This window comes from Gopherus flavomarginatus, chromosome 7, assembly GCF_025201925.1.
Source record: "Gopherus flavomarginatus isolate rGopFla2 chromosome 7, rGopFla2.mat.asm, whole genome shotgun sequence".
NCBI lineage: Eukaryota > Metazoa > Chordata > Testudines > Testudinidae > Gopherus > Gopherus flavomarginatus.
The window spans coordinates 77,392,573-77,420,248 of NC_066623.1; the positions used below are offsets into that span (position 1 = coordinate 77,392,573).

General features: G+C 38.6%; 1 long non-coding RNA gene across 1 annotated transcript; it reads left to right on the plus strand.

Moving 5' to 3' along the window:
- Positions 1-27,425, plus strand: LOC127055996 (uncharacterized). The gene is made up of 4 exons (XR_007775680.1): positions 1-154; positions 7,323-7,418; positions 18,149-18,226; positions 26,938-27,425. It is a non-coding gene; the product is annotated as an uncharacterized LOC127055996 (long non-coding RNA).
- Positions 27,426-27,676: the final 251 nt, after the last annotated feature.

Below are 27,676 nucleotides of genomic sequence, written 5' to 3' on the forward strand. Positions count from 1 at the left end.
CCAGCCAGTTCTGATGCTGTGGACCTTGTTTTTTCCCCTTAGATCTTGATTTCAGTGATGTTAGTTCTCATTGGAACAAGTCAGGGGAGGTTCAAGCCCCAGGTGGTGTTATGGTGCAGGCAGGAGCAGAGCGGCAGGAGCGTTTACAACAGAGGTACAGTAAATGCTTAATTTATGATAACCTGGAAGTGACAATGGAGAATCAACACTACATTCCAGGTATACTGAGACCTGCTGTACTAGCTTGTAAATACTCTCCACAACAGTAATTAGAGGTGAGAGCAGGAGTTTGGGGAAAATGTTGGCAAGCCTAATTTGCGGCAATAGTTGTAGGGGTTCTAGCTGGGGCAGAATATTTACCTCCAGTGCACCACAATCTGTCTAACATTCATCTCTTCTGTTACCATCCTTCTGAATTTTGCAGCACCAAATGCATTGTAAAGTAGTCATATAATACGTGCAAATGTTTATAAGTTGTCTGTCTCAATTGATCCAAAGGGATAAGAACACCATATCTAATAAGTGCTGGAGTTTGGGGTTATGCAATTTAAGTTTCTGTAACAGCAATACCCTAGGTGTTTTGTTATTGTTGTTCTTGCTACTGAGAGACAAAACTATATTCTTATAAAATCTAGCTTGCAAGCAGATTATTTTCAAATTGCAGAAATGTGCCCTGCTAAATCATTTCACATACAATTAGATGAGTAACAAAAAGTTTGATATGTATCACTGTGGAAGAGCATCTACCAGAGCAAAATATTAACAATAAAAACACCATTTACAAAATTTCAATCTTTTCTTTTCTCCTCTATTTACTTTCTCCTCATGTTCTCTATTTGCTTTTTATTCTCCTTTTTTTTCCCACTGCACCCATATAGTTCCCAAGACTACAATTGTTGCAAAACCAGGCACCATCTGTAGAAAGGTGGCTGACCAGAATCAAATAATTCAGGATGAAAGATAGATACCCAGGGTAGTTAGGTGAGAGCATGAAATACAATCACTGAATACAATAGGCCATGAAGCTCCAAATGTAAATCCATAGAAAACAACAAGAAATTAAATCTGAGGGTTCTGAGATTCCCAGATTACATATTTCTGCTAAAATGATTTGGGATTGACCCCACATAAAATCTGTTGACTCCACTAGATGTATGAAATATATGTTAACACTTTAGATTAAAAGCTAACAAAGAGGTGGCATAGGCTCTGAAGTGCATGATATATCCACCATGAGTATTTATATCATTGATACCTGGTGAATGGCTAGATAACATGTCTACAATGAAGACAATTAGAGACCCAGTCCCGCAATGTTTAACTCACTATTTACAAGCATAGGCAAGCTCAGAAAGACAGCACTAAGAAAGTAATTTTTAAGGGCTAAAGGCATGTTTATTTACAGAATTGGCCAGAGCTATTTGCCTACATACATGTGATAGAAATAGCTGCAGTGAGGAGGGTGATGGATTCCATTCTATAGGCTGACAAACAGAGTCCAAATCAATGTATTTTTAAAATGTTCAGGACGCAGCACACAGTATGCAGAGAACATTATAAAGTACAAATTTCCTGCACAGCACATGACTTGTGTTCTACTTTCAGATTAATTTGCACTTACTAATTTTCATGAAGATCATCCCATGGAACTAGAGGTATCTAAATAATTCATGTAAATGAAATACGGCTTCTTTTACAAATCAGAGAAATTGCCAAATATAATCAACAGTCATTTTTTGGAGTTTTACAGCAGTGTTTCAGAGATAGCGGAGGAGTGTCTTTCAGATGATCATGGTCTGTCTAGTCCACCAGAGAATGTGCAAGTTATGGAAAATGTTAACTAAAAGTTGTAAAAATATATAGACATATTGTCAAAAATTGTTAGTGTTTTTTTATTAAAATATGAATTTTTCAGATTTCGTAACCTGGTTGAAAAATACTGAACAATTTTCCTGAAAGTTATCCTCCCAGATTGCATAATTTGAAAACTTTCAATAATTTCTTACCAATTTATCCAAGAATTCATAAATTCATTGAATTTAGATTTATGAGGAGGATTATATCACATGGACACTATTCTTTTCATGCTGAAGAAGTATAAAGAATGTATTAACTAAGCAAACCAGTAAATCAAAGCAATAGAAAAGTTCCTTTCCACATCTACCACCACCCACTCATCCATACTCACACCACCTTTAGCCCCAAACCTTCCCCAAAATCCATTTTTTCAATTTTCTGACCAAAATTTCAGGGTTGCAGATAAGTACCAAAGAATTTGTGGAAAAATTATTCAGATTCTCTGAACCTAATAAATTCAGCTGCAAATCTTCTGACTGTACATCAACATGTCATAGGGCCTTGGCAGGTAGTAAGAAGTGAACAAAAATGGAATAAAATCCTTGAGACTCCTATTGAATTCAATGTGAATTTCCCCTGAATAAAAGGCCAAGCTTTGGACACTTAAAAGAAGGTTAATTGAACTTTTTCTGCCTTCCTAATGGTTTGTTTTTACCTCAAGAAAAATAATTAGAGCACAGCACAAAAGATATTTGTGTGACAATAGATGCAGATGGGCACCTAATGGTATTTTCAGAAGTGCCTATGTGCCTAACTCCCATTGATTTAAATGGGACAGTTGTGAAATTCAACTTATCTTCTTTACTCACCTAATACCTTTGAAGATCTAACCCCAAAGTTGACTATTTTAATGCAATCCTCTTTTACCTATTTCCAGTAGATGTAGCAATTTATTATAAAAGGGATAATATAAATCACCATTTCTTCTAGTAATTTTGAAATTCATATATTATAGTCATCTCAGATGGGAAGCAGTTCCCTTGCTTTGCACTGTAAAAGGCAATGACAATATGACTCATTCTGCATTTGTGAGTTAATATCACACCAAGCATTCGGTTTTCACACTAAAAGCTTTGTAGGTAATGAGATAGGAAAGTCAGTGGTTACATGCATTTATTCCTAGAATGGTATAAAGAGTTTACTGTGCTGGAGAACATACCACTTTATTGTATGAAGAAAAAACACAATAAAAATGAAAATTGTTTTAAAGCTGAGGCAGCGAACAGAACAAGAGAACTCAAACTTGTGGGTTTCTTTTTAAACATACTTGTTTACATTCTTTCTAGCTTCCCTCACTCCTCCCCCCCACAAAAAATTGGTGTCCCTGGTGTTAACACTAATGAGTTCATGAATTTTTCAACAAAAACTGCAATTATAAAATTTCAAAGATTTTGTTTTAGTGGTTCTAGTATTTGTTCTTTTCATTTGTCCTCATATTCATGGAGGAGCCCAACAAATGCATTTCCCATCTACTAGGTACTCTTTGATCTTTTGGAACTGTAGTTATTTGATTGTCTGTTATAAGATTTTTTTTCCTTTGGGAGCACTACCTTTGTATGTGCTAGGGGAGTGGCTCTCAACCACTCCAGACTACTGTACACCTTTCAAGAGTCTGATTTGTCTTGTGTACTTCGAAGTTTAACCTCACTTAAAAACTTACAAAATCAATCATAAAAATACAAAAGAGTCACAGTACACTATTACTGAAAAATTGCTTATGTTTAATTTTTACCATATAATTATAAAGTAAATCAATTGGAATATAAATACTGTACTTATATTTCAATGCTGCATAGTACATAGAGCAGCATAAACAAATCATTGTCTATGAAAATTTAGTTTGTACTGACTTCACTAGTGCTTTTTATCTAGCCTGTTTTAAAACTAGGCAAATATCTAGATGAGTTGATGTACTCCCTTGGAAGACCTCTGAGTACCCCCAATGGTACACTCGCCCCTGGTTGAGAACCATTATGCTATAGGCAGGTGCCATTACCTAGTCATTGCTAATAAAACCTTCTCCCTGATATCACTAACACCTCCATTGCTGTGTTTCATTTTCATTTCCTTGTGCCAGTTAAATTAATAGCAGTTAAGAAAATCTCTTAAAGGCATTTAACAAAAATAATTTTAGCTCATATTTTTCACTTGCTCTTTGAGTTGCCATTTATACTCTGATCTAAGAGTTGCTCCTGTTTTTATGAAAGGCAATTGAGCATTTTTAAACAAACATTTAAACATACACTTTAGTAGGAGTCAAAGGTGCTTGAAAACTCCCAGGATCAGGCCCTTGTAAGCACGAATACCCTCACTCCCTGCTGATTTTGTCCTTTTGTATTTGGAAATCACTAAGGTCTTTCCATGTTTTGACTGGAATTGAAATTGATGTGGCTCTTCTTGGTTCCCAACAAAATAAACCCTTTCACCTTACATATAGCAATCTATCATGTCAAAAGCACTGCTGCACACAAGTATCATCAATTGATGTCACCAGAGCTCCAGGAACAGCGTTTGTTAGTTAACTACAACTGCAGAGTCAACAAAAGGAACATAACACATTTTTATCTACCTCAACAATGTACCAAATCTGTACAAGTTTTCTTGCTCTTCTGAAATAAAAGGAGGATGGGCCTATTTAAACCACAATTATTGTAAATTTTACAAGGTCTCTGAAAAGATGTTGCACCCACATTATTTCCGAGGCTCACGGCCCAGTCACGCAGTATAGGAAACAAACAAGAAATCATTTAAAAAATGCAAGTTCCGGAGAAGAGGAAAGAATATGACAGAGTCTCGCAGAAGAGAAAACAAACAGGGAAGAAGAGACATGTGGCCTGATATTATTTATTTATATTGTAGTAGCACATAGGGGCCTCAAAGAGACCAAGGCCCCACTGTACAAGTTTAGGCACATAATACAAAGTTAGTTCCTGCCCTGAGGAGCTTACAATCTAAGTCGTATCAGTGATCAATTCATAGCTTTTGCACACTTATCTTATTTAAAAACAAACTACGTAGTCTCTAAATTGTAAACTAAGCTAATAAGAATAATAATATGCAACCCTGAGACAGATTTTCTAACATGCTCCTACTGAAGTTGATGGGAGTTTTACTACTGACTTCAGCAGAAATAGAGTTAAGCCAATACTGAGCACTTTGGAAATCCCATCCTTTTTGTTTCTGTTACTCTCACCCTCAATTATTTCCAAATTTTTGAAGTAGTTCATGAAAAAATATTTACCATTTTTCAACCATCTCTACTATTTGACTATACACATGATGTATACAAATAAGCTGCTGTGGAAGTAAGCTTTTGAGAGAAAGCTAATTTGTAGGGTGGAGGAGAGTTTGGTGTTGGGTGGGTGGTTTAATTTTGGGGTTTTTTTTTAAATAATTTATGGCAGGGGGCTTTAGACCCCTGGATAGGTACCTTTTTAATTCTTTGTATAAACCTAAATAAGTACATACTAATCTATTATGGGAGTTTTACAACCACTCTGTAGCATCTGATGCTAGCCACAACAAAACACAGAATGTTAGACTATGTATTTATCTTGCTATCTTAAGTATTTCTAGGGTTGGGGAGAGGAAGGGGACATCATCAGTCGATTCAATAGCAGTATCTGCTTTTAGACCATTGGCTAATCTGGAATGGCCATGCCTATGCTGTTCAGAGACATATAGAGTAATGTATTTTGTTATTAGCCATGCATCTTTCAGCTATATTGTTTTTACCAGCAGTATGAAATATTGTGCTTTTGTCTATCAAATTACAGTATCTATGTTAAAATTAATTTTAAACAATTTCTATAACTATATATAGATTTGTATGTGAAAAATAATAGTGGTGGTATTGCAACTGCGCTCCTTGAGAGCTTAATAGAGACAGAATATTAATTTTGCCTTTAAATCCATGAACAAAACCTTCTAGCTAGTGATATTGTTCCAGCAGAATTAATTATCTACTCAGCAGAATTACTTATTTTTTTTCTGAATTTCATTTTAACAACAAAACCCCACAATTGTTAATTCTTTCAAATGACTTGTAAAATAGAAAGAGCAATATATTAACTGCAAGGAGAAAGTTATCTATTAGACTGTGTGATCTGGCATGAATAATTACCACTAGCACAATGAATATTGCAATTACAGAACATCACGTGCATACTGTCCCATCCTTTCTCCTGTTCTAGTTATTTCTTTCATTTATATTGAGGCTTTAAAAATAAACATCCGAAAAGACAAGCCAGGAATACATAAAAGAGAATCAAAAGTAAATAGAAAGCTTTTGTAAGAATGAACCATGCCAAGAATAGCACATAGGTGCTTTGCATACAGAGAAGACATCACTTACCTGTGTCTGCCAAACAAGATTAGTCCAAAGACACACAACATTTCTGGGGGAGAGGACAGTTCACCTAAAATGTGCAGAATTTCTTCAGTAGATGATGACTGGGTGGAGGATTAGTTTTGTTTTCAATTAAATGGGAGAACTAAATATTTATATTGTAATACAGTAGGGGATGGGGCACATGGCCCCCGCCAAGCTAAGACGCTGCAGGCCCCCACTGCAGCCCCTGGTGGAAGCCGCAGGGCTGAAGCTGCAGGATCCTGGTACCAACCAGTCCCAGTTGCAGAGCAGGGGCACACAGTCCCTCCCCCATCCTCCTGAAGCCCTAGAAGTCACAGAGGTCTGGCAAAGTCACAGAATCAATGACTGTCATGACCTTTGTGACTAAATCGTAGCCTTACTTATGGTCTAGAGTGGACTATTATGAGTTCTAATAATCTGAGATGCAAACACACTACTTACAGGAGACCTCATGCCTAGAGACTGAGGTAAGGAAAGAGGCTGTTATGTAGTGGGGAAAATATGCCACATACCTGCTTTTCCTCTTTGAATATCCCTTTGAAGAATGAGCGCTGCTCTGTTCCCCTCTGCATTCAATACACAGAATAAAGAATATAGCTCATAGTATTTTAGTGAATGTTATTTCTCAGCTTCAAAATAATCCGCAAACTCTAAGGAAAAAACATCGGGGAATTATTTCGATTATAAATATTTAAGTTTTCACATTCACATTATTATTATTATATATGTGAATATGATGTACATGAAAGTCGAAGTAGAGCTGTCTGGAACCACGAAACATTGTGTCAGAATTTAAAATTGCCATAGTGATTTTCGACGAAAGAGAATTCATCATCATGCTGTACTATTGTAAAGTGTGAAAAAATACTGACTTGGTTGTTGTAAATCAGCTATTATGATGAGTTTGTCCCATGACCATCAAGATGACAATACCTGATAGGCAGATCTCCAGGATGTTAGACTGTTTGGACATTCCATTGTTTTTATTCTCAGTTAATTACATGCTCCGAATGATGGGAAAAAAAGTCACCTTGGTCATGGAACAAATTGCAGTTCAATCTAAACTGGCAAATCCATTTACTATTACATTCAGAAAATGAAGAGTGAGGAACATCCTGTTGAAAAATGTGCTACACTGATTCATCTTAAGGTCAGAATTGCTGTACTAAGAATTCAACCTTCAGAAGAGGTAAGTAAGTATAATAATAATAATAATAATAAATATGTGTAATGGAAGTAATAAGCAGTTGAACACCAGCCTTAAACAAAAATTCAGTGTATTATCAATTAGAAACCAGGAAGCAGATTGTGAAACTGAATAATAAAGTGATGGAAGTGATTATGACATTTGTAATTATCTGCCACCATGTTAAAAGGGAAGATCCTAAGGGGAAACATGTTGCAAGGTTTTCTTTACAGTTTCAGTGTCAAATTCATGGTTGCCGCAAATTATCTTAAATAGAGTTTCTCTGGGCATGAGTTTGGTCCTTAAGTCAGTGGGAAATATAACGTAGAATAAAGCTGTTATGAGATTCATTTATCTTTCTTAACTTCACAAGAAATGAAGCTCCAAAACAGAAACATACTAATACCGTCCGTGTGCAATATATTGTATATATGGTAGAGGTGTGTTTCCTCAAAAAATGCTCCCATTGAAAGAAATCCTACAGAAAAGTGACCTAGAGAAGCCATTTCTAGAGTGTACTTTTGATGTAACCAGTAATTAGTATATTGTCAAACAAACAGCTATTAGACAATTCAGGATAATTCTGAGCATAAGCAGAACCAAAATTTTTGCTGTAGAATTAGTGTTAAACCACTGTAAGCAGTTCAACTAATTCACATTATTCAGGTTCTAGTCTAATGCACAACTATGACTGTTTAGGGGACTAGGCTAATGTATTTTACAGAGTTCTAACCCACCAAGCTGCAAACTGATGCTAATATTATTTAAATACTAGAAAGGAGGAGGGATTGGGTTTTTTGTTTTGTTTTGTTTCGGTTATTAAAGATACTGTGTCATTCTCAAAGCTAGTAAATTTAGGGTTGAAACTGCAGTTCAATCTGTTATGCATTGATATTGCAGGGTTCTCAAAGAGATAGATAATGTGACACAATGTGGGCCAAAATCAATTCTGTAGGTGTAATTCCACTGAGGTACCAGGAAATTAACCTCCTGATATCGGGGCAGAATTTGGGCCTTTATGTGTCATAAGAGATGATTCAGGATTAAAATGATTACTAGAATTTTCACTTTTAATCTGAATTTTTGGGGTTTTTTTTCTGAGTATAAATGACAAAATATTTAAGTTACTTTTCAGTGAATAAAATAATCTGAAATGGCTCAGTCAGGTTATTGCCACTTCAATTGTCAATAAAAATCAAAGGCCCAAGTTATGAATTACATAGCTCTTATATAAAGCTTGACCTTCTCTCATCTCATCCCATCCTAACATAAGAGAAGGAACTTGTACTGGAAATGTAGTTATGCTGTTCATTTGCACGTCTAAAGCCTAGCTAACAGTGATATCAAAGGAAGACAACAGAGCACAGAGCAACAGTGAGCAATGTCTTATTCTTCAACTAAAGCTTCAGATCTTAAATATCTAAAATCTTTACTCTGATAGGACCAGAGCTGATGCATACCCAAAAGAAAAGTCTTTGAAAATATTATTCACCTACTTAAGGACTACAGTGCTTTCCAGAGCAAGTAAAATTCTATGTGAAGCACCTGAGACAACAAAACACACCCACTCAAAAATTAGTCATGGATCAGAATCTCGCTCCTCCAACTGAGGGAAATACCAGTGTCTTTAATCTTTTTATTACATATATTCTCTCATAAAATAGTAAAAAGACTGGATGGGAAAAGATCCAACACCCCATTAACATCTATTCTCGATTAAATCAGCTTCACAAAAATGGAACATATAAACACAATATTAGAAGAAAAGAGGAAAACAAGATAAACTAAAAACCCATATTTGTGAAGCAAAGCTTTTAGGGTCAAAATCTTGAGCCCTGTGCATTCAAGTATAGTTGTTGATTTCAGTGTTTGGCCATTATTTCATTAATATATATAGGAAAGACGTTTAGATCATAAGCTTGTTGGGGCAGGAATGTAATTTATGTGTTTGTTCAGTATTTAGCACAATGAGACTCAATTTGGTTGTGGACTTTAGGCAGTACTACAATATAAATAATCACACACACACACACACACACATACACAAAATGAACAACCCCCCCCAATATTACAATAATATTAAGTTGCAGAGTCAAACACTCAAAAATTAGGCAATAAAATTAGGATTCCAAGGCTAGATAGGACCATTTGATTTCCCGTATAACACAGACCATAGAACTTTCCCAAAGGATGCCCAGGAAACCTTAATTTGTCCCTCTTGTGCGTATGCATTATAATACAGTCTTCAATTACATGTTCACATACTGACTTTTTTCCCCATCTCACTGTAATTTGTGGTGCAATTTATATCTTATGCTGTACTTTGGATAAATGTGTTAGTTTTAAAATTAACATAATACAAAAAAAACCCTGCTAAATTGCTACAAAGCTGCAAAAATAAACAATCTTGAGAATGTTAGTGTATCATGCATTACCAAGTGGTGGCATTGAGTGGAGTGGCCCCACTCAGCACTGTTGATGCATTTAAGTTTCAAATTAAAGGGGACATACGCTTGTATTAGAACTGATTCTCCTGAAAGATACTGAAAAGTAGGTCAGAGCATGAGACCTTTTTGATTTGTGGCTATACAAACCTGCTGTTTGAACTCTTGTTTTTGTTTGGGGTGGGCAGGGAAAGAAGAAAGTTCCTTTCTTAGATAACATCATTGGATCTTCAGCAAGGACTGACAAGGACTGCAAGTTTGCCTTGTGACAGTAAGCTTTTAACGGATCACCAAAGCTGTTGAGAGAGAGAGATGTGAGAGGGAGACAGTTTATTAAGGAAAGAAAAAACCTTTAACATTATATGGTGTGTTGTTAAAAGAGTGCTTACATGGATAGCATATCATGCCAAGACGGTCTCTAAAAATGCTGCAGACTGATATGAACATCATGTATTAATAGTAGCATAACATATTTTGCAGTGACCCTGGATAGTCACAAGACAACACTGAAGAAATCAGAAAATAATAACAAAAGCTGAGATAAAATGTTACGTCTTTCAGTCAAAGCATATTTACCTAATAGAAGGATACTCAGTTCCCTTCTGGGCATTCAAACAACAGTATTTGAAGAGCTAGTTGGTCTAAACTGTGAGTCATAAGTCAGAAAACATTTATATCTGACCCAAGCAACTGCCTCCATGGAACGTGTTACAGAGCCACTGAGAAATGCTGATGTCCTTTGAGTGTATCAATACTATACATGTGACAGGTTTGGAGAGAGAAGCCAGAAAACATAGTATGTAATCTGTTTCTTTTTAGACATTCCTTTTTCTGCTGCATGCTCTAGAGATGCACATTATGACAGATCATTCAAATGCAAAGAATACCCACTTCTTCAGATGCATGTGGTGGAAATATCCAGGGGCATTAACTTCAGGACCAGACTTCAAAGAGAAACTGCTGAGCTTCAGTTCATCTGCAAATTTGACACCATCAGCTCAGGATTGAACAAAGACTGTGAATGGCTTGCCAACTACAGAACCAGTTTCTCCTCTCTTGGTTTTCACACCTCAACTACTAGAACAGGGCCTCATCCTCCCTGATTGAACTGACCTCGTTATCTCTAGCTTGCTTGCTAGCATATATATACCTGCCCCTGGATATTTCCACCACATGCATCTGAAGAAGTGGGTATTCACCCACGAAAGCTCATGCTACAAAACGTCTGTTAGTCTATAAGGTGCCACAGTATTCTTTGCTGCTTTTACAGATCCAGACTAACACGGCTACCCCTCTGATACCTGATCATTCAAATGATAACTTCAAGAATGAAACTAGCAAGAGAATTGAAAGATAATCTTATGTAAATGTTTTTGCTTCACTGGATGCTGCTTGTAACACTCCAGGTTGTTTTAAAAGGTCAGCACACACCCCTCCACTTTCTCCCTCCTTCACATAGCAACAGGATTCTTTCCTGGCATATGCTTTATATATTGTATCTCCTAATAAAGTTATTAAAACATTATTTGAAAGAAACACTTAAAATCTATTGAAACAACACAAGAAGGTGCCCACCATTATCTTTGATGACAGAGGAATTACAACTGTGTGTTTTGATTTTCTGCGACCCAGCTGCTAATCCTGGCTGGGCTGGGGAGGATAGGAATTCCTCTTCCCCTGCAGGGCACCTGAGACCACCTCAGATCCACCTCCAGATTTCTCCCCCAACTGTAGGAAGCTCTGCAAACTCTCTCAGACTTCCTGCACCCATTGCTCCTCTGCTGTAGGGGGAAGGGTCACTGTACCGGGAGCTGCTTCCCCATCCACCCAATCCCTGTGTCCAACCTTCATACCCAGACCCTCCCACCAAAGCTCACCCCTCCCCCACACTCAGAACTCCTGATGAGCCCCACTCTCCCTGCATCTGTACCACTCCGATGAGTCATCTGCACCCAGATCCCAACCCTACCGAGATCCAACCAACTGCACCTGGATCCCCACACCACTGAGCCTCACTCTCCCAGCATCCAAGCCCTGCACACCCAGACCCCCCCAGCTGAGCCCCAACTATGTTCACCTGGAGAGTCCCATTACCATTGCACCCAGAACCCTCCCCCCCAACAAACCCCTGTGCATCCAGATCCCCCACACACCCAGATCCCCCACTGAACTGCCCACACCCTCACTGCCCCACACAGAACCCTCTCAACCCACACCTGGATCCCCCCACACTAAGCCCCTCCACCCTTGGATCCTGCCTTGCTGAGCCTGCCTGCCCACACCTTTTGTGCCTGACATGGAGGGGCGGGCCTCATCCTTGCGCTGTGTCAGGGTTGGGTGCAGCCCCTCACCACTGAGTCTGTGTCCTAGGTGGGAGCTGCACAGTGCTCTCCCACCTCTGTGCTCCCCAATGCCATGGTGGAGTCTCCAAATTTATTTGAATAATAAAATTTTCAGAATATTAAAATATTATGCACAGAATTTTTTTCCCACAGAATTCCCTCAGGAGTAAATCTTCTTGAAAACATTGACACTGGAAACCTGATTCTATGACTTATGCTTCTCCAGTGAGAGAACAAAAACATCCACATGAACTAGATGATCAGTCATACAGCTTCAGTTTTAAATCTTGTAACTAATGTCTCATAAATGAGCTACAGGTCTAGACCTATTTGCACAAAGCATTCAGCTAATAATTTCAAATGATGATTGTATTTGAAAAAGAAACCCTTGATCTATTTGCAGATAGGTAGCAAACAGAAAAGCAATGCAATGTTATACCATTTTGTGGTATTTCAATCCTCCGCTTTTAGCCTCAGTGAGAATTATGAAGTATACAGGAGGGTGAAAATAAAATCAAATGTAAAAATAAGTTGTACGTTTAAAAATAAATATTTGATTAAAGAAAGCTTTGTGTGTGGGTTCTTATTTTATCCCAACCAGGGATGGCTATTCCTAATTCCCCTTTCCATAATTTTCTAGAAAATGTGTGTATGTTCTATGTGAAACAAGAAAACATTATTGATCCAACTAGCACTCTTCACCATGGTTGCTGGACTAGCATTATGTTGATCTGAGTTGGGAACGTATCGCTCCCTTTCACTAAAATCATTGATTTTCATCTCTCATAAACAAAACAAAATCACAAGTCGATCCTTCTGCTATTCTTTCTTAGACCTGCCTTTGCTGTTTCATCTGAAACTTTGATCACCTTAATTTAGGAGAGATTGAAAGACACTTTAATGAGGAATTTTGCCATGCCTGCTTGCCAAGAAATCAGTCAACTGATCTCCTTCAAAGTCTAGTACTAACCTCATTAAGCGAGTGAGAAATGGAACTGTGACTCTCTCACCCTCATTCCCAACAGGCTTCTGACATAATGAAGGGCTAATAGTGGAAAATATTAACTGAATCTCTCAGGCCGTTAACAACAGGCTACTGGCTGGGGTCAGAGGTATCGTGGAACTGATGAAGCCACAAATATGCAAATAACCTAAGGGTAGTACCCCTTCCAAGATTCCAGTTAGTTCCATGTGGTCTGCCATGGAGTTAGTTTGGGGAAAAGCCTTCTGCTTTCTGGCCAGTTACTGCCATCGTGATTCATCCCAATGACTGGCAAGAGACACTGCTAGTAGAGGTTTTGAATCAGTATAGGAAGAGGCAAAGGGAGGGGCACGATCCTCTGTATAAGGCACAAGCACTCCAGTGGATAAGATGGAGCACAAAGCAAGGGCTACAAAAAAAAACTGTATATATCTGATTCATTGTAAAGATAACCTTTTGGCCCAGTTGCCATAAGTGGTTATAGATAATGCATGCTTACTAAATTCTCTTCTGCTTGACATACCATTGTGTATTCCCCTCCTCCACTCTCCAAGGTGATCACATAGATGCCACTGCTCATTATAGCTTCACATACAGTGTTACAATACATACTGTAAATACAAAAATATATTTTATAATCGATAGTAAAAATGTAGACTAAAAATGAATAAAATATTAGTCATAATAGCTGCAAGATTTTAAAGATTTACTTTCTCAAACTCAAAATCACTATAACACTGCATTGTTGATAAAACAATCATTAGCAGCCCTTTGATTTAGAAAGAATATTTTTCAGTGTGTATTATATTAAACATTTTTTAACCCACAAACCTACACATTTCCAGAAAAGTTCTCCAGTTTCAGAAGCCATTCGTAATTTATTTTCTATTAAGTGAAGCAACAATAAATTATGATTTAGTAATTTGGCTGAAGACTTCATGAAATGAAAAGGGGTTTTCTCTTTTTCTTTTTGAATATCATTTTTATGTTCATTCAGTGTGAAATTCATTCCTGTGCGAAGGTCCAGCACAAGCCTATGCTCCACTTAATCCCTTCGAGCTCTGTTAGCACAGCGCAGCTTCTTCTCTACATGATGCAGCACTGGATCCTGAGTAAACTTTCACTAAGAATTGGACTGAGACAACTAATTCATTTCACGTAGGCAACAGGATAGCAGTCAGATGGTGACAAAGGGATGTTACTGACCTGAGCCTGATCTAAATTATGACTGAGGTGACTGGTCCATATCCTTTAAGTCACTCGGGCCCTGGAAAGTTTAAAAGTGTTTCAAATACTGTAGAAGTAGTCAAAGCCATGAGCTCCTAACTTTGCTCTTATCCTGAAATAAATGTGCTGGTTGCAGTGGATATAGAGAAACATAGCTCACATACACCTCTACAGAGATCCAGCATCAAGCATATGCTCCACTTAAGGGTGTAATTAAATGGCTTTTGCTATAATAAGGAGTTGCTGGAATGGGCCTTGCTCACAGTTATCACCAATAACTAGAGTTGGTCAAAAATGGGGGAGGACGGTGGGAAGGAAGAGTGTGTAATTCATGAAAATTTTCAAAGTAATTCTAATTCCATTTGTTTTGCAAAGAAATACATTTTGTTGTGAACATTTTTATTGAAAATGTTCAGTTGATGAACATTTTCATTTGTTTTTCTTATTTTCCCCCTTTTTTCCCCCTCTCCCTTTTCTTCTTACCTTTCCTTTTTTCCATTTTGTCATGGAACTGTTGGGTTGGTGGGTTGAAGATGGGAAATACAGGGGAAATGAAAGCTGAAAACATAGCTACAAATTTTAATTTTTCCAATTTTGTCAAAAAAAACACAATTTTGGAAAAACAAAAAATAGAAAAAATTCTAATTTTGAAAAAAAAGTGTTAAAAAATGTCAACCAGCTGTAGCGTAGACTAGCATATTTATTGACAGTCTCACTAGACAGGACAAAGATTGACTGGACATGAAGAATGGAATACATTGCTTTACTGCCTTGTGTCCTTGCTGACCTCAGCCACAGAGTTTGCAACCAGCCAACAGCAGTGAAAGTGACATACACAATAATTTATAAATTAAGCCAAAGGCCACCGAGGCCATCAGGAACATATTTCCAAGCATGACACACCAGGCAAAGATGAAGCAAGCTCATTTTTAACTTAGAATACTATACAGGCTCATTTTTTCCTACTATGGTGCAAATGAGTCCTGAAAGGTGATAAAAAATAATCTGATCTCTCCATAGGAATAGTTCCTTTTTAGGAGATTTTTATTACAGTGAGTGGAATGTATAAAAGTTCTTTTCATCCACATTCAGAGATGCAAACAGGACATACTACATAAGAGATTTTTTAGTGTTTGTACAATACATGAACATTCAAATACTAAATATTAATATTAATAGCTTTAACAAAAAACCCTATACAATAGAAGAGACACCCACTTCCCTATCATTCCCTGTCTACCATTGGATCAATTGATGAGGGCATAGCTTTTCACTTTCAGGTTGTGATGCTCCACACCAGGAGAGGAGGATGTGAACATCAGTGTCAGGGGAGGAGGGGCCACCTTACCCTTCCTGTGTAACTGGGTAGCTGGGATGGAGGGGACATCAGAGGCAGGTTCTGGAGTGGTAGTGGGAGGGAAGCAGTATGGAAAAGGGCTGGAAGTGTTGGCCAGAAAAAGGATGAGAACCACTGTATTAAGTTAATGGATCTAGCATTAATACAGTAAGTTATTAGTAGACATTACTAGTCCCAACTTCCCCATTGACAATGTTAGCATTGTATTTGCTGACCCCATGTACACCAAGTAAACGTTGATGAGTGACTTAAAATAGGAATAGGGCTTGCATTTTAAATGTCGGTGATCTTGAAATTCTCTCTTTCATTTCTGTCAATTAGTTAATAAATAACCAGCATGCTTTGTTGTCTTAATCAAAAGCCAATACCACAATACTATTTGCATTATTCTTTATCAGCTCATTGTTGAGGTTTTAAAAAATAAAAATAAAAGGAGCGATTTAGGGGAGGAAAGTGATAACTTCTAATTCTAACTAATGTTCACATAAACACCAAGCACACAGCAACGACAAAATAAGAATGATATATGTACATCACACCTGCAGAGATTATTGAAATGTACGTGTCTCTAAAATAGCTGTAGTAAGTGTTTTTGTGCTTTTTTCTGTCCCCACTGAAGTTAAAGGCAAAACTCTGATTTCAGTGGCATCAAGATCAAGTCCTACATGTTGTTTTGAATATCATAGGAACATATTGCCCCCAATATTTTTGTTGTTGTTGTTGACGTTGATGATAGCATCCATGAGCCCCAGTCACAGATTGTACTAGGAGTTGTACAAACACAAAACCAAAAAGACAATCCCTGACTCAGAGAACTTACAATCTACATCTAGTATGAGAAATGACAGTTGGAAACTGACAGAAGGGGGAGTGCCAGGAAACAAAGAGACAATATTGTCAACACACTAAGACAATAGTTTCAGCACACCAGCTGCCTAGCCATTGTCACATTTTTTTTAGGCATCACAACAAAGGAACATTTTAATCTGTGACAGAACTCACAATAACATCAGCTGATGGTGTATACACAGACAGGGGGAATCTATCTGCCCTTAATGTATTAAAATATTTATCAAATAATTTAAAAGATTAGCATGTAAAGGTATTTGACATCAGACAAAACCTCTACTTTTTTTTAATGACAGTCTTTTTAAGTCAATTAAAGGTCTAGCTCAACATAACTATGTTATCACCTTTCCTCATGTTGTACATGATTGTATGTATTCTTGTTCATTTGTCTGTATGTCCTAAACACTTACAGATACTGAGAATCTTTCATACGATTTCAGATTACTTCCTTTCTGACATAAGCTTTATTTCCTAAAATAAACACAGCTCGACTGACAGGTGGTTTAGGAAAACAAATCAGAGCCAGTGCAATTACTGCAGGACTGGACTTGCCTTAGGATTTCTCTGAACTATCTGCAAAACAGATTCTAATTTAAATCCTAGAGGGAAACTGAGAATTAGAAATGGTTATCACTGACATGCTGGTGGTGTCTGTTATTTCATTTGGAATTGGACAATGCTCAGCTTTAGGGGATAAGCAAGCATGAGAATATAAAAGCATTTGCACCATGCCTACATTTTCATACCTCGATCTTGCAAGCACTTATGCATGTGCTTAGTTTTATTCATGTGAATAAATTGAAATCCATGGGACTACTCATTTGATTAAAGTTAACCAAACGCTTAAGTGATTTGCTGAACTGGGATCTTAAAAAGAAGAAAGCTTCACTTCAGAATGGAATAAAAGCAGTAGTCCCTAACTTCTCTCTCTCTCAGTTCTTTCTTTTTCATCTATGTATGTATCAACCTATATTGTATGTACTGCATACTACTAGGACTAACTGCTATAAAAATACCCATTCTGAAAAAAACTACTGTTAAAATTAGGCCAGTATAATTGTGCACAGACATTTGTATGTGCCTAATTTATGTATATGTGCAAATCAGCAATTAGTGCATAGTTACTCTTATGGTTAGCAGGCATCTGACTGGTCATGTCATGTGCACATTTCTAATTTGCACAGGCACATTGGTTATTTATATATATTAGGCACTCACAATTGCATATGTATAATTATTGAAAAAATCATGTCCTGTGCAGGTGGCCTTTGCACCACATAAGTCCCACTTAAGCACTGTTTTGATAGAACTTAAGTGGTGCAGAGGCCTCCTGCTAGCCCTCTGAAGAGGTGTGAATTTAAGGTGTACCTAACTTTGAACGTTCACGACTAATTACTTTTTAAAAGCCACTAAATGTTTTCTGCTGAAGCCCATTTTTATGAAACTTTTACTTTGTAAAAAGTAACAAAATAAGCTTCTGTTTTGGATACAGAATTATATTCTATGACAGAGAAAATGAAATTCTCTTTCAGCTCCATCTGGGCTCCTTAGAGGCACACAACATGTTGACAAATTGCTCTGCCACTTCCAAAGGAAAAAAAAATAGCAAGGTATGTCTACATTTTCTTTCAGTTCGTTTTCTTTGTAAGAAAATACACAGTTGCACTCAGGGGGTATGCAGGACTTAGTATTTGCTAGACTATCTCTGACAGGTGTTTGTCTAACCTGCTCTTAAAAATATCAAATGATGGAGATTCCACAGCTTCTCTAGGCAATTTATTCCAGTACGTAACTCTTCTGATAGAACGTTTTTCCTAACGTCCAACCTAAACTGTCCTTGCTGCAATTTAAGCCCATAGTTTCTTTTCCTATCATCAGGGGTTAAGGAGAACAATTTTCCCCTAGTCCTTGTACCAGCCTTTTACATATTTGAAAACCATTATGTCCCCTCTCAGCCTTCTCTATTCCAGACAAAACAAACCCATTTTTTTCCAAACTTCCCACATAGGTCACGTTTTCTAGACCTTTAATCATTTTGTTGGTTGTTTTTTTTTTGGACTTTCTCCAATTTGTCCTTATCTTTCCTGAAATGTGATGCCCAGAACTGGACACAATACTCCAGTTGAGGCCTAATCAACATGGAATGTAGTGGAAGAATTATTTCTTGTGTCTCGCTTACAACACTTCTGCTAATACATCCCAGAATGATGTTTGGTTTTTTTGCAACAGTGTTACGCTGCTGACTCATATTTAGCTTGTGATCCACTTATGACTCCCAGATCATTTTCTGCAGTTCTCCTTCCTGGGAAGTCATTTCCCATTTTCTATGTGTGTGTACTTGCATTTGTCCTTATTGAATTTCATCTTATTTACTTCAGACCATTTCAAAAATTAATCTTATGCTCCAAAGCCATTGCAACTCCTCCTAGCTTGGTATTATCTGCAAACTTTAGAAGTATACTCTCTGAGTCATTATCTAAATAACTGATTATATTGAACAGAACCAGACCCAGAACTGATCCCTGAAGGACCCCACTCGATATATCCTTCCAGCTTGATAACTACTCTCTGGGAATGGTTCCCAGCCAGTTATGCACCCCCTTTATAGTAGTTCTAGGTTGTATTTCCCTAGTTTGTTTATAAGAAAGTCATGCGAGACAGTATCAAAAGCTTTACTAAAGTCAAGATGTACCTCATCTAGCAGTTCCCCTCATCTACAAAGCTTGTTACCCTGTCAAAGAAAGCTATTAGGTTGGTTTGATTTGATTTGTTATTGACAAATCCATGCTGACTGTTATTTATTACCTTATTATCTCCTAGGTGTTTGCAAATTGATTGCTTAAGTATTTGCTCCATTATCTTTCTGTGTACTGAAATTAAGTTGACTGGTCTGTAATTCCCCAGGTTGTCCTTATTTCTCTTTTTATAGATTGGCCCTATATTTGCCCCTTTCCAGTTGCCTGGAGTGTCTCTCCCATCTTTCATGACTTTTTGAAGATAATAGCTAATGGGTCAGATATATCCTTAATCAGCTACTTGAATATTCTAGGATGTATTTCATCAGGCCTTGGTGACTTGAAGACATCCACATTGTCTAAGAAAATTTTTAACTTGTTCTTTCCCTATTTTAGCCTCTGATCATACCTCATTTTCACTGGCATTCACTATGTTAGATGTCCAATTGCTACTAACCTTTTTTCTGAAAATCAAAACAAAAAAGTCATTTAGCACTTCTTCCATTCCTACATTTTTAATTATTGTCATTTCCTCACTTGAGTAACTGGCCTACACTGTCCTTGGTCTTCATCCTGCTTCTAATGTAGTTGTAGAGTGTTTTCTTGTTGCCCTTAATGTCTCTAGGTAGTTTAATCTCATTTTGTGCCTTGGCCTTTCTAATTTTGTCATTATATTCTTGCATTATTTGTTCATATTAATCCTTTATAATTTGACCTAGTGTCCACATTTTGTAGGACTCTTTTTTGAGGTTCAGATCTCCTTGTTAAACCAGGGTGGTCTCCTGCCATACTTTCTAGCTTTCCTATGCAGGGGGATAGCTTACTCTTGTGCCCTTAATAATGGCTCTTTGAAAAACTGCCAGCTCTCTTAAACTGTTTTTCTTCTTAGATCTGCTTCCCAGGGATCTTACCTACCAGCTCCCTGAGCTTGTTAAAGTCTGCATTCTTTACTCTGCTGTTTTCTCTCCTACCATTCCTTAGAATTATGAACTTTACCATTTCATGATCTCGTTCACCTAAGCTGCCTTCCACTTCCAAATTCTCAACTAGTTCCTCCCTATTTTTCAAAATCAAATCTAGACCAGCCTCTCCCCTAGTAGCTTTCTCCAGTTTCTGAAATTAAAAAAAATAGCATTTACATTTACAACAAGAATTTGTTGGATATCTGTGCCCTTCTGTATTATTTTCCCAGCAGATGTCTGGGTAGTTGAAGTCCCCATCATCATGTACTGTGCTTGGATGATTTTGTTAGTTATTTAAAAAAAACCCTCTTCCTGGTTAAGTAGTCTGTACTACACCCTTACCATGACATCATCCTTGTGGGGTTTTGTTTTGTTTTTTCACCCTGGAAGGGCAGCCAGCACATCCCCTGGCCCATGCCACTTACTGCAGCCCCCCTTGGCCTAGAGCGGTGAACCACGGCCAGTGGGAACCGTGATCGGCCAAACCCGCAGACGCAGCTGGTAAACAAACTGGCCTGGCCAGTTGCTGGGTACTCCATACTTTCAACAGTCCACTTATTTAGGGACTTAACTTCAGTTTACATTCTTGAAAATCTTGGATTTATGGTCCAATTCTCTCAGAAGCCCCAAACTGTCTTCCATTTGTGTGAACAAAACTTTGTCCAGTTGGGTTTTGCATGTGTAAATTCTATTATCACTTACATGTGAAAGAGAAATTCCATCACCTCTAAACACTGACCGTGCCATGAAGCTCAAGAAAATGTATGTACAATTGGCTTCTCCAAATGGAGGCTGTGTTTGGAAAATGTGGTACTCTCTTTGCATCATCTGTGAGATAGGCATAGTAATAATATTTACAGGGCTGCTGTGAAACTTAAAGTAGTGTTTTAAAAGTTCATTGGGACACTGGGCGGAAGACACTATTTAGAGCAGCATGAACATATGTTCATTTGAACTCAAGTCTGCAGAGAGGCATAACAACAAGGTCCTCCCTACTTTTTTTGATCTATAATTGTACCATAATTCATTTTTGGAAACAAACTCCTTTTCCTGATCACTTTTAATCTCTAGTTATTAAGTTCCTACAGTGTTATTTACTCCACATAAATGGGTCACAGAATTTTCCATGCTTTGTTGACCTATCCAGATGAAGGTTGGTCTTGATGTTTGTTTGAAACTTATTTCAAGAATTAATCAAGAGGTAGTAGTCAGAAACAGGCGCAGACTGCCTTATGACCTCTTGATTGACTCACTTTAAGGTAGAACTAACATATTTCCAAGAGTAACTATGGAAGCTATTTTCCCCTTTAAAAATAGACCTCTAGTTGATTATTAAAATGTTAAATATGGCATTCAACAGGAGCAGTACTAAAATCATATACAGAGTGGTATAAATGACAACATTGAAACATTGTTCTCCCATAAAAAAATCTTTTCTGTTTGTGGCTGGAAAGAGGAAGAAAATATGGAGAACACTAGGAGGTCTGTCACCATCTCTGTAATTTGGCTTTGCTGTAACATGACTAAATTATATACAAAAAGTCCTAGAAAAGGACACTAATTTGAAGCATATAGATATATGCAATACATTAAAATACAAAAATAAAGTATGATCCCTAATTCTTCAGTGAGCTCAATTTCAGTGGGGCTCCGCATCTGCCTGTACTGCTTTCTTTGCAGGAGCATGATCTATGCAATTATTGTGACATCACATCTGACTTGGCTTGGTTTAGGAATCTAATACATTGCTACTAGTCCTAAAACTCATTTCCGGAAACATTTTTCCAAGTAAACTAAACATGAATCCTAAAGACCCTCTCAGGAGGGTTCCCACAAGTAACATCCAAATCATATCACAGTTCTGAATTACATTTTAAATGTTAATAAAGTACAATCAGGCTTATTCTCTCATCATAAACAGAAACTCAGGGCAGATAGCTTACCTATTTCTCACTGAAAATTGTGTCTCTATCAAATGCAGTTAATATCCATACTTTACAAGGTCTCTCAGCTCTCAGTAATCATGTCCATCTGTTAGCTGGCAATATGTTCAGTAAAAAGTTGCTTGAACCTATGCGCACCAGTGCCAAGCAAATATGAAGACCTCTTGATCAGTTAATTTGAATGTATTAGAAAAGTACTGGTTACAAACATTCTGTGTGCGAACATCATGACATCAGGGGGAAATGATCTACAGAGGAATGAATTCAATAAAGCATGATAAATGTCATGCATTTACTTGCAGCAAACACTGCAAGGGGCATAACTAGTCAACAATGGAGTGTTTAATGCCACATCTCATGGGACAAATTATTGGAGTAATGATGCTACTTTATATTTATATAACATCTCTTTCTGGAAAGCTCCCAAATCATTTATTGACTGTGCATATATATTACAGATAGATGGTTACACAAGATCACTTTATGGTGCAAATAAAGCAGTTATTCTCAACCAACAACACTATACAATAAGGTAAACAAATACTTTTTGCACACATTGGTTCAGCATGAGGAAACAATGTTGCTTATGCAGTTCTGTATAGTCATAGGTGAAGACAGAAGTACACAAAAAATCTGGCTGTGTAATGGAGTCTACAAACCCTATACAGAACACAAAGTGATGGTGGGGGGGAGTCTCTCTTGTATACAAGCGAGCAGCTTGATCACAATCCCACGTAGCTGCCAAAGCTGCCAATCATGGAGGCAAGCACTCACAGTTGCAACCAACAGAGTAAACAAGGGCTACTCTAAAGGGGAGAATGCAAGGAAGGAAAGGGAGGTTGAAGAGCCTGGGCTAGGAAGGTGGCAACAGGCCTGCACTAAGCTTCCTCCAAGAAAACAGCCAGCAGACTGAAAGAGACTGCAAACCCAAAACACGAAGGGCTGACGGGCTTAATTAAAGGTGAGGGTCCAGGAACTGATCTAACAGCAAACTAAGGAGGGTCAGTCATGAGAAGCCAAGGCCTTTGAGACACTACCTCAAGAGGCAGTGACAGGCTCCTAGTCACAACAAAGCCATGAAGACAAATTCTATAGGTTATTTATCTTAAATACAATAGGAAGCAGTTAGAACAGCTCTTTATTTGGGAAGGATCAGCTGAAGGTCTTTAGCTACCTGCAAATTTTCCAGCCACCATTATCCAAAGCTTGGAAATGCCTGCTGGGTAGACAATGCATTTCTACTATGTGGTTACTGATAACCTGCCTTTAATATTCCTTCTTCCTTTGTGCTCACGGTGTACTGGCAGTCCACTTTCATTTGTACTCTCAGTATATTAAAGTGGGTCAGTGCAGATCTCCTTGCATAGCTGGGAATGTAGACGTAGTCAGTATCTTTCTCTGTGGCACACAGGGTAATTTGCCAAAGACCTAAAACTAAGCCATGTGTGGGCCATACCATGAATGTAGAAATTGCATCAGATTTAGATTCCATGAAAACCAAGACACTGTGTGACCAAACTACAGGAATATGTACATTTGCCTTAACAGAGAAAGAAAATCAAAATAGCTTTAGTCAATAAAGATCTTTGGTCTGATGGTTTTCTTTTTAGCTTAACTTTCTCTTAGATGTGCAGGTGAGTTTTTCCTTATAAACACTTTATTCACTGTAAGGAGATTGCTTTTAATCAGTTTTCTCCTTTGAAACTGTGTTAATAATCTGTCCATGTGAATGTGTCTAGGTGTATATTGGACTGGTCAGAAATTGCTGCCACATCATATCACAATTTCTTTCCTACTATCTATATGCATACTATTTCAGAATGATTAAACCAGGGAACCTTCACTGGCCTTTGTATTCTTTCTATGCAAGTATCAATAGAACCAATAAGGCATTATATCAGTTATAAAATCTATTATCAGTTGAATAATTCTTCAGATGAATGCATTTCCCTTTATTCCACTAAAGAAACTCAACCTACTTACTAGCTGAAATTTGCCTGAACAAAGTCTTTGTCCAGGTAATATATTAGGCTACCTTTTCACCCATGTCCATTAATTAATAAATTTAATCTACAGAATTGTCATTGTAGAGCATACAAGAACTAAAAGTTGTACTTAGAACTGTCAGAGTCGGAATATGATATAAACGATCTAGCATGATCCAGCCATCACATTTAATTGGTGAACTGACAGCCATCAAACTACAGATAATAGGATTATTTTTTTCCTATTCAAAGTGTTTTAGTGTGATCTTTAAGTAAAGAAGAGAATATTATCAGACAGTATGGCCTGGTCTACACTACAAAGTTATGTTGACATAAATCACCTTAGGTTGAGGTAATAATGCATGTGTCCACACTACTGAGTCCCTTCCACCAACCTAAAAGGCCTGTAAAGATGACTTCCATGAGAGGCATAATGTTTAAGTTGACATCCACATGTTGACATGGAGATAGTGTAGAGGCTGTGCTGTGTAATTCAAATGAATTGGACTCCATGAGGTGTCCACAGTTCTCCACTGTGACCGCTCTGGAGAGCACTTTCAACTTCAGTGCACTTCATCCAGGTACACAGGAAGCAGTCGCCCCCCCTGTTAAAGCCCCAGGAACTTTTGAATTTTCATTTCCTGTTTGATCGGCTTGGAGGGCTTGTCAGCACACCTGACCATGGGTGTTCAAGACAGCAAACACTCTCCAGCATGAGCCACACAGGAGGTGGATCTTACTGTTGCGTGGGGAGAAGAGTCTGTGCAGGTGCACCTCTGAACCAGCAGAAGAAACACTAGTATCTATGCCAAAATCACGTGGGGTATGGGGGAGAAGGGACACACAGCAGTACTGCATGAAAATAAAGGAGTTTTGGCAAGCATACCAGAAGACAAGGGAGGTGAACAATCACTCTGGTTCTGAGCCACAGACGTGCCACTTCTATGAGGAGCTGCATGCGATTCTAGGAGGCAACCCCACCACTATCCCAAAATGCTCTGTTGATACCTCCCAGGAGCCCCAGGCTACCTCAGGCAACAATGAGCAGGACATTGCTGATGATGAGGAGGAGGAGAATCTGCGTCAGGTAAGTGGAGGATCCATTCTCCCCAACAGCCAAGAACTTTTTTTTTTTAACTCTAGAACCCATCTGCTCACAGGACTAATTGTTGGCAGAGCATGATGCCAGGGAAGGCACCACATTTTCAATCAAACTGTACAGGTTACATGCTATTATTTTTAATGTTGAATCTGAATTAAAAAATTGGGATAGTGGTTAATGGCGGCTACTCTAGCTATGCAGAGGGTGCTCTCTGAAAAAGACTGTTTATGTGCATGAGGATGGCCCTGGAATCCTTCATGGAGATGTCTAGGAAGCTTTCATGGAGGTATTCTGCAATCCTTTGCAGAATATTTCTTGGAAGGGCTGCCTTATTTTGTTCACCACGATAGAATACTTTCCCATGCCACTCCAGTATTAACTCTTCTGGCATCATTGTGGCACATCTCATTGCAGCATAAGGACCAGGTCTGTACTGAGATGCTTGCAGCATCTGCTCCCTTTCTGCTTCTGTTACCCTCAGGAAAATGATACCATCTATGGTCACCTAGGAGCAACGGGGGAAGTTTTAAATGCTAGCCCTTAAACCGCAAGCAAGTTGATAAGTAATTCGCCCCTGGTTGGTGAATTCTGGGTCACACAACCTAGCTTTCCTGAGCGTGCCCTCGTTGTGGTTGGAAGGGATCACCCCATATTGCAGCCAGTATTTAAAAGGGGAGGGAGCATGTTATGGAGTTTGGGGGAGACAAGGCCCTGCACCCCCGGCTTCCTGTGATTCATCATGATTCTCAGCCAGCCAGCCAGTAAAACAGAAGGTTTATTTAGATGACAGGAACACAATCCAAGACAGGTCTTGCAGGTACAGACAACAGGACACCCTCAGTCAGGTCCATTTGGGGGGGAGGGAGCAGGGAGGCCAGAGCCCTGTCTGGGCTCCCCTCCATTTTCCCATCCAGCTCCAAACTGAAAACTCTCCAGCCCCTTCTCTCTCTTTGTCTCTTTCTCGGGCCAGGAGGTCACCTGATCTGTTTGTTCTCCAATATCTTCAATTAGCACCTTTGCAGAGGAGGGGCCAGGCCACCAGTTTCCAGGAGACAGGGTGTCAGCCATTCTCTGTGCAGACACCATCACGCTGGCCCCATAGGGCCCTGCAACAATCACACACTCCTAAACACCCGAGAAATGCATGGAGGAAACTGAGGCATCCATACAGCACTCAGAGAAAACATTAAGAACATTCCCACTTTGTCACATCAGGCACAACACTTCCTGTTTGTCTCCCTTCCAGCTCAACTCGTTGCCACTTTTGTAACAGTCAAACTATTTGTGGGGCTGTATGCTGCTGCCTGTCCTCAAGCACCATCCAGGTTGCTATGAGAAAGGGGACTATTCTGAGGTTCGAACCATTGATCTCAAGTACATCTTAACAAAAGCTGCAGCACAAGACCTCTTGCCAATGTCTCATGGGCTCAAGCGTTATGGCTGTAGCAGCAAACCGACTCTTGCAGTAGCCAGTAGTTGTGATTACAACAGGGAAGTGCATTGAGGCGTGTTTCTTTTATAAAAAGATTTAACCTTGCACAAGAAACCATGTATGCACTGTCAATGCTATTCTTATGCTTTGTATTCTTTGCAGCTGACATCTTTTCTATAGGTGCTTCCTTCACACTGGGACGGAGACTTTTCCAGATTAGAAGGCAGAAAAAGACAACTTGGGAGGACATGTTCAGTGAGTTAATGCATGTCTCTGAGAGTGATAAGACGGAGCTCAGCACATGGAGGATTGCACTGTCCGACAGCCTGCACGCTGACCACAAGGACAGAAGAGCAGGCAGGGAACATGAGCGTGACACACAGGACGAGATGGTGCAGATTATGAGGGAGCAAACAGACATGCTGAGGTATCTGGTTGAGGTTCAAGAAAGGAAACTGGACACTAGAGTCCCGCTGCAGCCTGTGCTGAACCTTTGATTGATACTGCAGTGCAACTGTAAGCAAGTTGTCCTTGTTTCCCCCTTCACTGTGTTATCAGCCCTTTTGCCCCAGGTTATCTCACTTTTCTTTGTTGTCTCTCGGTGTTTGTGAACATAATAAAACTTAATGGATTGAGGAGAAAAGGCTCTTTATTTATGCAGCACACTAGTTAGCAGGGGTGTAGTTTACAGGGGAATATGTTCAATGAAGGGGACAGCTTAGTAAGGAACAACACACAAGTGTCACATTACTGTGGGTCACTGATGAAACTAGTTTTCAAAGCCTCACGGAGACACAGCGTGCCTCAATGTGCTCTTCTTATTGCCTGGGTGTCTGGCTGCTCAAAATTGGCTGCCAAGTGATCCATCTCAATCCCCCACCCGGCTGGAAACTTTTCTCCC